Consider the following 10367-nt stretch of genomic DNA (forward strand, 5'->3'; position numbering starts at 1 on the left):
CTCCCACCCTGCCTCTCTCTCTGTCCCTCTCTTTCTGTCCCCCTCTCTCTCTGCCCCCTCACTCTCTCCCCCTCTCTCTCTCCCCCTCTCTGCCCCCCCTCTGTCGCCCTCACTTTCTGTCCCCCTCTCTCTCTGTCCCCCACTCTCTCTGTTCCCCACTCTCTCTGTCCCCTACTATCTCCATCCCCCCTCTCTCTCTGAACCCCTCTGCCCACCCCACTCTGTACCCCTCTCTCTCCCCCACTCTCTGACCCCCTCTCTCACCCCACTCTGTACCCCTCTCTTCTGTCCCCCACTCACTGACCCCCGCTACCTGCCCCTCTTTCTGTCCCCCTCTCCTCACACCCGCCTCTCTCTTTCTCCCTCTCTCTGTTCCTCCATCTCTCTGCCCCTCTCTCTGCCCCCCTCTCTCTCTGCACCCCTCTTTCTGTCCCCTTCTCTCTCTGACCCCCTTTCTCTCTGACCCCCTCTATCTGTCCCACTCTCTCTGTTCCCTCTCTCTCTGTCCCCTCTCTGTCCCCTTCTATCTCCCCCACTCTCTGTGCCCCTGTCTCTTTCACCTCTCCCTGTCCCCCCCTCCCTCCCACCCGCCTCTATCTTTTCCCTCTCTCTGTTCCCCTCTCTCTCTGCCCCCTCTCTGTCCTCCTCTTTCTCTGACCCCCTCACTCTGTCCCACTCTCTCTGCCCCCTTCTCTCTCTGCCCCACACTCTCTGTCCCCTCTCTCTCTGTCCCCCTCTATCTCCCCCACTCTCTGTCCCCCTCTCTCTGCCCCCCTCTGTCTGCCCATCTCTCTGCCCCACTCTGTCTCTGCCCCCCTCTCTCTGCCCCCTTCTCTCTCTGTCCCCCTCTCTCTGTCATCCTCTCTTGTCGCCATCTCTCTGCCCTCCTCTCTCTGCCTCCTTCTCTCTCTATCCCCATCTCTCTCTCCACCCCTTCTCTCTGTCCCCCCTCTCTCTGACAACCCTCTCTCTGTCCCCTATTGTCTGCCCCCTCTCTCTGCTCCACTCTCTCTCTGACCCTCTCTCTCAGTTCCCGTCGCTCTGTCTCCCTCTCTCTCGCCCCCCTCTCTCTCTCTGCCCCCTCTCTCTCTGCCCCCCTCTCTCTCTGTCGCCTCTCTCTCTGTCCCCTGTCTCTGTGTTCCCCTCTCTCTGTCCCCCTCTCTCTCTGTCCCCCCTCTCTCTGTCCCCTCTCTCTGTCCCCTGTCTCTGTGTTCCCTCTCTCTGTCCCCCTCTCTCTCTGTCCCCTCTCTCTCTGTCCCCCCTCTCTCTGTCCACCCTCTCTGTCACTGTCCCTCCCCTCTGTCGCCTTCTCTCTGACCCCTCTCTCTGTCCCCTCTCTCTCTGTCCTGCCATCTCTCTGTCCACTTCTCTCTCTCTCCTTCCCTCTCTGTCCCCCCTCTCTGTCCCCGTCTCTCTGCCTCCCCCTCTCTGTCCCCCTCTCTCTCTGTCTCCCTCTCTCTCTGTTCTCTCTCTCTCTGCCCCCCTCTCTCTCTGTCCCCGTCTCTCTGTCTCCCGCCTCTCTTTGTCCCCCCGTCCCTCTCTCTCTCTGTCCCCTTTCTCTCTCTGTCCCTCTCTCTCACTGTCCCCCCCGTCGCCCTCTCTCTGACCCCTCTCTCTCTGTCCCCTCTCTCTCTGTCCACTTCTCTCTCTGTCCCCCTCTCTCTGTCCCCCTCTCTCTCTGTCCCCCTCTCTCTCTGTCCCCCCTCTGTCTGTCCTCCTCTCTCTGCCCCCCCTCTCTCTCTGTCCCCCCTCTCTCTGTCCCTCTCTCTCTGTCCCCCTCTCTCTCTGTCCCCCTCTCTCTCTGTCCCCCCCTCTCTCTGTTCCCCTCTCTCTCTGTCCCCCCTCTGTCTGTCCCCTCCTCTCTCTGCCCACTCTCTCTGCTCCCCTCCCTCCCACCTGCCTCTCTCTTTCTCCCTCTCTCTGTTCCCCCCTCTCTCTGCCCCCCCTCTATGCCCCCACTCTGCCCAGCTCTCTCTGTCCCCCTTTTTCTCTTACCCTCTCACTCTGTCCCACTCTCCCTGCCCCCCTTTCTCTCTGTCCCCTCTCTCTCTGCCCTCCTCTCTCTGTCCCCCCTCTCTGTCCCGCCTCTATATGTCCCCTCTCTCTCTGTCCCCCTCTCTCTGACCCCCCTCCATCTTCCCCACACGCTGTCCCATCTCTCTGTCTGCCTCTCTCCTCACCCCCTCTCTCTGCCTTCCTCTCTCTGTCTCCCTCTCTCTGTCACCCTCTCTCTGCCCCTTCTCTGTCCCCCCTCCCTCTGTTCCCCTCTCTCTGTCCCCCTCTCTCTCCCCCCCTCTCTCCCCTCTCTATCTCCCCCCCTCTCTCTCCCCCTCTCTCAGACACCCTTTCTCTGTCCCTCTAACTCTGTCGCCCTCTCTGTACGCCCTCTCTGTCACCGTCTCTCTGTCCCCCTCCCTCTGTCCCCCTCTCTCTCTTTCCCCCTCTCTCTCTGTCACGCTCTCTCTGTCCTCCTCTCTCTGTCCCCCTGTCTCTGATCCCCCTCTCTCTGTCCCCTCTCTTTCCCACCCGCCTCTCTCTGTTCCCGCTCTCTGTCCCCCTCTGTCTGTCTCCATCTGTCTGTCCCCTCTCTCTTTCCCCCTCTCTCTCCCACCTGCCTCTCTCACCCCGCGCTCTGCCCCCCTCTGTCTGTCGCCCTCTCTCTGCCCCCCCCATCTCCCATCCGCTTCCCTCTATCCCCCCTCTTTGGCCCCCTCTCTCTCTGCCCCCCTCTCTCTGTCCCACGCTCTCTCCCCTCTCTCTGTCCCACGCTCTCTCCCACCAGCCTCTCTCTGACCCCTCTCTCTCTCCCACCTGCCTCTCTCTCTGTCCCCCTCTTTCTGTCCCCCTCTCTCTCTGCCCCCTCACTCTCTCCCCCTCTCTCTCTCCCCCCTCTCTGCCCCCCCTCTGTCGCCCTCACTTTCTGTCCCCCTCTCTCTCTGTCCCCCACTCTCTCTGTTCCCCACTCTCTCTGTCCCCTACTATCTCCATCCCCCCTCTCTCTCTGAACCCCTCTGCCACCCCACTCTGTACCCCTCTCTCTCCCCCACTCTCTGACCCCCTCTCTCAGCCCACTCTGTACCCCTCTCTTCCTGTCCCCCACTCACTGACCCCCGCTACCTGCCCCTCTTTCTGTCCCCCTCTCCCTCACACCCGCCTCTCTCTTTCTCCCTCTCTCTGTTCCTCCATCTCTCTGCCCCCTCTCTCTGCCCCCCTCTCTCTCTGCACCCCTCTTTCTGTCCCCTTCTCTCTCTCTGACCCCCTTTCTCTCTGACCCCCTCTATCTGTCCCACTCTCTCTGTTCCCTCTCTCTCTGTCCCCTCTCTGTCCCCTTCTATCTCCCCCACTCTCTGTGCCCCTGTCTCTTTCACCTCTCCCTGTCCCCCCCTCCCTCCCACCCGCCTCTATCTTTTCCCCTCTCTCTGTTCCCCTCTCTCTCTGCCCCCTCTCTGTCCTCCTCTTTCTCTGACCCCCTCACTCTGTCCCACTCTCTATGCCCCCTTCTCTCTCTGCCCCACTCTCTCTGTCCCCTCTCTCTCTGTCCCCCTCTATCTCCCCCACTCTCTGTGCCCGTCTTTCTGTCCCCCCTCTCTGACACCCTCTATTTCCCCCACTCTCTGTCCCCCTCTCTCTGCCCCCCTCTGTCTGCCCCATCTCTCTGCCCCACTCTGTCTCTGCCCCCCTCTCTCTGCCCCCTTCTCTCTCTGTCCCCCTCTCTCTGTCATTCTCTCTTGTCGCCATCTCTCTGCCCTCCTCTCTCTGCCTCCTTCTCTCTCTATCCCCTTCTCTCTCTCTCCACCCCTTCTCTCTGTCCCCCCTCTCTCTGACAACCCCTCTCTCTGTCCCCTATTGTCTGCCCCCTCTCTCTGCTCCACTCTCTCTCTGACCCTCTCTCTCAGTTCCCGTCTCTCTGTCTCCCTCTCTCTCGCCCCCCTCTCTCTCTGCCCCCTCTCTCTCTGCCCCCCTCTCTCTCTGTCGCCTCTCTCTCTGTCCCCTGTCTCTGTGTTCCCCTCTCTCTGTCCCCCTCTCTCTCTGTCCCCCCTCTCTCTGTCCCCTCTCTCTGTCCCCTGTCTCTGTGTTCCCCTCTCTCTGTCCCCCTCTCTCTCCGTCCCCACTCTCTCTGTCTTCCTCTCTCTGTCCCCCTCTCTCTGTCCCCCCTCTCTCTGTCCCCTCTCTCTGTCCCCTGTCTCTGTGTTCCCCTCTCTCTGTCCCCCTCTCTCTCTGTCCCCCTCTCTCTCTGTCCCCCCTGTCTCTGTCCACCCTCTCTGTCACTGTCCTCCCCTCTGTCGCCTCTCTCTGACCCCTCTCTCTGTCCCCTCTCTCTCTGTCCTGCCATCTCTCTGTCCACTTCTCTCTCTCTCTTCCTCTCTGTCCCCCCTCTCTGTCCCCCGTCTCTCTGCCTCCCCCTCTCTGTCCCCCCTCTCTCTCTGTCTCCCTCTCTCTCTGTTTCTCTCTCTCTCTGCCCCCCTCTCTCTCTGTCCCGTCTCTCTGTCTCCGCCTCTCTTTGTCCCCCCCGTCCCTCTCTCTCTCTGTCCCCTTTCTCTCTCTGTCCCTCTCTCTCACTGTCCCCCCCGTCGCCTTCTCTCTGACCCCACTCTCTCTGTCCCCCCTCTCTGTACCCCTCTGTCCGCCCACTCTGCCCCCCTCTCTGTCCCCCGCTCTCTTTCCCCCTCTCTCTCTGCCCCCTCTCTCTGCCCCTATCTCTCTCTGTCCCCCACTCCCTCTGTTCCTCTCTCTCTGCCCCCCTCTCTCTGCTCTACACTCTCTCTGCCCCTCTCTCTCTGTCCCCCTCTCTCTGACACCCTCTCTCTCTGTCCCCCCCGTCCCCCCTCTCTCTCTGTCCCCCCTCTCTCTGCCTCCCCCTCTCTGTCCACCCCTCTCTCTGTCCCCCTCTCTCTGTCCCCCTCTCTCTCTGTTCCCCCTCTCTCTCTGTCTCCCTCTCTCTCTGTCCCCCCCCTCTCTCTGGCCCTCTCTCTGCCCCCTCTCTCTCTGTTCACCTCTCTCTCTGTCTCCCTCTCTCTCTCTGTCCCCCCCTCTTTCTCTGTCCCCCTCTCTCTCTGCCCCCCTCTTTTTATCTCGCTCTCTCTGCCCCCTCTCTCTCTGCCCCCTCTCTCTCTGCCCTAATCTCTCTCTGTCCCCCCACTCCCTCTGTCCCCCTCTCTCTCTGTCCCCCCCGTCCCCCTCTCTCTCTGTCCCCCTCTCTCTCTGTCCTCCCTCTTTCTGTCCCCCGCCTCTCTCTGTCGCCCCCGTCCCCCTCTCTCTCTGCCCCCTCTATCTGTCCCCCTCTCTCTCTATCCTTCCCTCTCTCTGTCGCCCCTCTCTCTGACCCCCCTCTATGTGTCCCTCTCTCTCTCTGTCCCCCCATTCTCTGTCCCCCCTCTCTCCTTTCCCCCTCTTTCTGTCTACCCCTCTCTCTGTCCCCTCTCTCTGTCTCCCCACTCTCTGCCCCTCTCTCTGTTCTCCCTCTCTCTGCCCCCCGCTGTCTGTGTTCCCCTCTCTCTGTGTTCCCCTCTCTCTCTATCTCCCTCTCTCTATCTCCCTCTCTCTCTCCCCCTCTCTCTCGCGCTCTCTCTGCCCCCCTTGCTCTCTGACCCCTCTCTCCCTGCCCCCCACTCTCCTCTGCCACCCCCTCTCTCTGCCCCTCTCTCTCTGCCCCCCTCTCTCTCTGTCCGCCTCTCTCTGTCCCCTTCTCTCTCTGTCCCTCTCTCTCTGTCCCCTCTCTCTCTGTCCCCCTCTCTCTGTCCCTCTCTCTCTGTCCCCTTCTCTCTCTGCCCCCCTCTCTCTCTGTCCCCCTCTCTCTCTGTCCCCCTCTCTCTCTGTCCCCTCTCTCTGTCCCCTTCTCTCTCTCTCTCTCTGCCCCCCTCCTCTCTGCCCCCCTCTCTCTCTCCCCCCCCCTCTCTGTCCCCCTCTCTCTCTGTCCCTCTCTCTGTCCCCTTCTCTCTCTCTCTTTCTCTCTCTGCCCCCCTCTCTCTCCCCCCCCTCTCTCTGCCACCTCTCTCTGTCCCCCTCTCTCTCTGTCCCCCCTCTCTCTGTCCCCATCTCTCTGTCCCCATCTCTCTCTGTCCCCTCTCTCTCTGTTCCCCTCTCTCTCTGTCTCCCTCTCTCTCTGTACCTTCTCTCTCTGCCCCCTCTCTCTCGCTCTCTCTCTGCCCCCCCCTCTCTGCCCCCCTCTCTCTCTGCCCCCTCTCTCTCTGCCCCCCTCTCTCTCTGTCCCCCACTCTCTCTGTTCCCCTCTCTTTCTGTTCCCCTCTCCCTTTGTCTCCCTCTCTCTCTGTCTCCCTCTCTCTGTGTGTGTCTCTCTCTCTGTCCCCCACATTGTCTGTCACCCTCTCTCTCTCCCCCCTCTCTCTCTGCCTCCCTCTCTCTCTCGCCTTCTCTCTGCCCCCCCGCCCCCTCTCTCTCTGCTCCCCTCTCTCTCTGCCCCCGCTCTCTCTGCCCCCTCTCTCTCTGCCCCCCTCTCTGTCTGTCCACTCTCTCTCTGTCCCCCTCTCTCTCTGTCCCCTCTCTCTCTGTCCCCTCTCTCTGTTCCCCTCTCTCTTTGTCCCTTCTCTCTCTGCCCCCTCTCTCTCTGTCCCCCCTCTCCCTCTGTCCCTCCTCTCTCTTCTCCCATTCTCTCTGCCCCCTCTCTCTGCCCCCCTCTCTCTCTGTTCCCTCTCTCTCTGTCCTCCTCTCTCTATCCCCCTGTCTCTGATCCCCATCTCTCTGTCCCCCTCTCTTTCCACCCGCCTCTCTCTGTTCCCCGCTCTCTGTCCCCTCTGTCTGTCTCCATCTGTCTGTCCCCTTCTCTCTGTCCCCCTCTCTCTCCCACCTGCCTCTCTCACCCCCGCTCTCTGCCCCCCTCTGTCTGTCGCCCTCTCTCTGCCCCCCCCCATCTCCCATCCGCTTCCCTCTATCCCCCCTCTTTGGCCCCTCTCTCTCTGCCCCCCTCTCTCTGTCCCACGCTCTCTCCCCACCAGCCTCTCTCTGACCCCTCTCTCTCTCCCACCTGCCTCTCTCTCTGTCCCCCTCTTTCTGTCCCCCTCTCTCTCTGCCCCTCACTCTCTCCCCCTCTCTCTCTCCCCTTTCTGTCCCCCTCTCTCTCTGTCCCCCACTCTCTCTGTTCCCCACTCTCTCTGTCCCCTACTATCTCCATCCCCCCTCTCTCTCTGAACCCCTCTGCCACCCCACTCTGTACCCCTCTCTCTCCCCCACTCTCTGACCCCCTCTCTCACCCCACTCTGTACCCCTCTCTTCCTGTCCCCCACTCACTGACCCCCGCTACCTGCCCCTCTTTCTGTCCCCCTCTCCCTCACACCCGCCTCTCTCTTTCTCCCTCTCTCTGTTCCTCCATCTCTCTGCCCCCTCTCTCTGCCCCCCTCTCTCTCTGCTCCCCTCTTTCTGTCCCCTTCTCTCTCTGACCCCCTTTCTCTCTGACCCCCTCTATCTGTCCCACTCTCTCTGTTCCCTCTCTCTCTGTCCCCTCTCTGTCCCCTTCTATCTCCCCCACTCTCTGTGCCGCTGTCTCTTTCACCTCTCCCTGTCCCCCCCTCCCTCCCACCCGCCTCTATCTTTTCCCCTCTCTCTGTTCCCCTCTCTCTCTGCCCCCTCTCTGTCCTCCTCTTTCTCTGACCCCCTCACTCTGTCCCACTCTCTCTGCCCCCTCTCTCTCTGTCCCCCTCTATCTCCCCCACTCTCTGTGCCCGTCTTTCTGTCCCCCCTCTCTGACACCCTCTATTTCCCCCACTCTCTGTCCCCCCTCTCTCTCTGCCCCCCCTCTCTCTCTGTCGCCTCTCTCTCTGTCCCCTGTCTCTGTGTTCCCCTCTCTCTGTCCCCCTCTCTCTCTGTCCCCCCTCTCTCTGTCCCCTCTCTCTGTCCCCACTCTCTCTGTCCCCTCTCTCTCTATCCCCCTCTATCTCCCCCACTCTCTGTGCCCGTCTTTCTGTCCCCCCTCTCTGACACCCTCTATTTCCCCCACTCTCTGTCCCCCTCTCTCTGCCCCCCTCTGTCTGCCCCATCTCTCTGCCCCACTCTGTCTCTGCCCCCCTCTCTCTGCCCCCTTCTCTCTCTGTCCCCCTCTCTCTGTCATTCTCTCTTGTCGCCATCTCTCTGCCCTCCTCTCTCTGCCTCCTTCTCTCTCTATCCCCTTCTCTCTCTCTCCACCCCTTCTCTCTGTCCCCCCTCTCTCTGACAACCCCTCTCTCTGTCCCCTATTGTCTGCCCCCTCTCTCTGCTCCACTCTCTCTCTGACCCTCTCTCTCAGTTCCCGTCTCTCTGTCTCCCTCTCTCTCGCCCCCCTCTCTCTCTGCCCCCTCTCTCTCTGCCCCCCTCTCTCTCTGTCGCCTCTCTCTCTGTCCCCTGTCTCTGTGTTCCCCTCTCTCTGTCCCCCTCTCTCTCTGTCCCCCCTCTCTCTGTCCCCTCTCTCTGTCCCCTGTCTCTGTGTTCCCCTCTCTCTGTCCCCCTCTCTCTCTGTCCCCCTCTCTCTCTGTCCCCCCTCTCTCTGTCCACCCTCTCTGTCACTGTTCCTCCCCTCTGTCGCCTTCTCTCTGACCCCTCTCTCTGTCCCCTCTCTCTCTGTCCTGCCATCCCTCTGTCCACTTCTCTCTCTCTCCTTCCCTCTCTGTCCCCCCTCTCTGTCCCCCGTCTCTCTGCCTCCCCCTCTCTGTCCCCCTCTCTCTCTGTCTCCCTCTCTCTCTGTTTCTCTCTCTCTCTGCCCCCCTCTCTCTCTGTCCCCGTCTCTCTGTCTCCCGCCTCTCTTTGTCCCCCCCGTCCCTCTCTCTCTCTGTCCCCTTTCTCTCTCTGTCCCTCTCTCTCACTGTCCCCCCCGTCGCCTTCTCTCTGACCCCACTCTCTCTGTCCCCTCTCTCTCTGTCCACTTCTCTCTCTGTCCCCCTCTCTCTGTCCCCCCCACTCTGACCCCCCTCTCTGTACCCCTCTGTCCGCCCACTCTGCCCCCCTCTCTGTCCCCCGCTCTCTTTCCCCCCTCTCTCTCTGCCCCCTCTCTCTGCCCCTCTCTCTCTCTGTCCCCCACTCCCTCTGTTCCTCTCTCTCTGCCCCCCTCTCTCTGCTCCACACTCTCTCTGCCCCTCTCTCTCTGTCCCCCTCTCTCTGACACCCTCTCTCTCTGTCCCCCCGTCCCCCTCTCTCTCTGTCCCCCCCTCTCTCTGCCTCCCCCTCTCTGTCCACCCCTCTCTCTGTCCCCCCTCTCTCTGTCCCCCTCTCTCTCTGTTCCCCTCTCTCTCTGTCTCCCTCTCTCTCTGTCCCCCCCTCTCTCTGGCCCCCCTCTCTGCCCCCCTCTCTCTCTGTTCACCTCTCTCTCTGTCTCCCTCTCTCTCTCTGTCCCCCCCTCTTTCTCTGTCCCCCTCTCTCTCTGCCCCCCTCTTTTTCTCTCGCTCTCTCTGCCCCCTCTCTCTCTGCCCCCTCTCTCTCTGCCCTAATCTCTCTCTGTCCCCCACTCCCTCTGTCCCCCTCTCTCTCTGTCCCCCCGTCCCCCTCTCTCTCTGTCCCCCTCTCTCTCTGTCCTCCCTCTTTCTGTCCCCCGCCTCTCTCTGTCGCCCCCGTCCCCCTCTCTCTCTGCCCCCTCTATCTGTCCCCCTCTCTCTCTATCCTTCCCTCTCTCTGTCGCCCCCTCTCTCTGACCCCCCTCTATGTGTCCCTCTCTCTCTCTGTCCCCCCATTCTCTGTCCCCCCTCTCTCCTTTCCCCCTCTCTCTGTCTACCCCTCTCTCTGTCCCCCTCTCTCTGTCTCCCCACTCTCTGCCCCCTCTCTCTGTTCCCCCTCTCTCTGCCCCCCGCTGTCTGTGTTCCCCTCTCTCTGTGTTCCCCTCTCTCTCTATCTCCCTCTCTCTATCTCCCTCTCTCTCTCCCCCCTCTCTCTCGCGCTCTCTCTGCCCCCCTTGCTCTCTGACCCCTCTCTCCCTGCCCCCCACTCTCTCTGCCACCCCCTCTCTCTGCCCCCTCTCTCTCTGCCCCCCTCTCTCTCTGTCCGCCTCTCTCTGTCCCCTTCTCTCTCTGTCCCTCTCTCTCTGCCCCCTCTCTCTCTGTCCCCCTCTCTCTGTCCCTCTCTCTCTGTCCCTCTCTCTCTGTCCCCTTCTCTCTCTGCCCCCCTCTCTCTCTGTCCCCCTCTCTCTCTGTCCCCCTCTCTCTCTGTCCCCTCTCTCTGTCCCCTTCTCTCTCTCTCTCTCTCTGCCCCCCTCTCTCTCTGCCCCCCTCTCTCTCTCCCCCCCTCTCTCTGTCCCCCTCTCTCTCTGTCCCCTCTCTCTGTCCCCTTCTCTCTCTCTCTTTCTCTCTCTGCCCCCCTCTCTCTCCCCCCTCTCTCTGCCACCTCTCTCTCTGTCCCCCTCTCTCTCTGTCCCCCTCTCTCTGTCCCCATCTCTCTGTCCCCATCTCTCTCTG

The sequence above is a fragment of the Chiloscyllium punctatum genome, chromosome 30, assembly GCF_047496795.1.
Source record: "Chiloscyllium punctatum isolate Juve2018m chromosome 30, sChiPun1.3, whole genome shotgun sequence".
Lineage (NCBI taxonomy): Eukaryota > Metazoa > Chordata > Chondrichthyes > Orectolobiformes > Hemiscylliidae > Chiloscyllium > Chiloscyllium punctatum.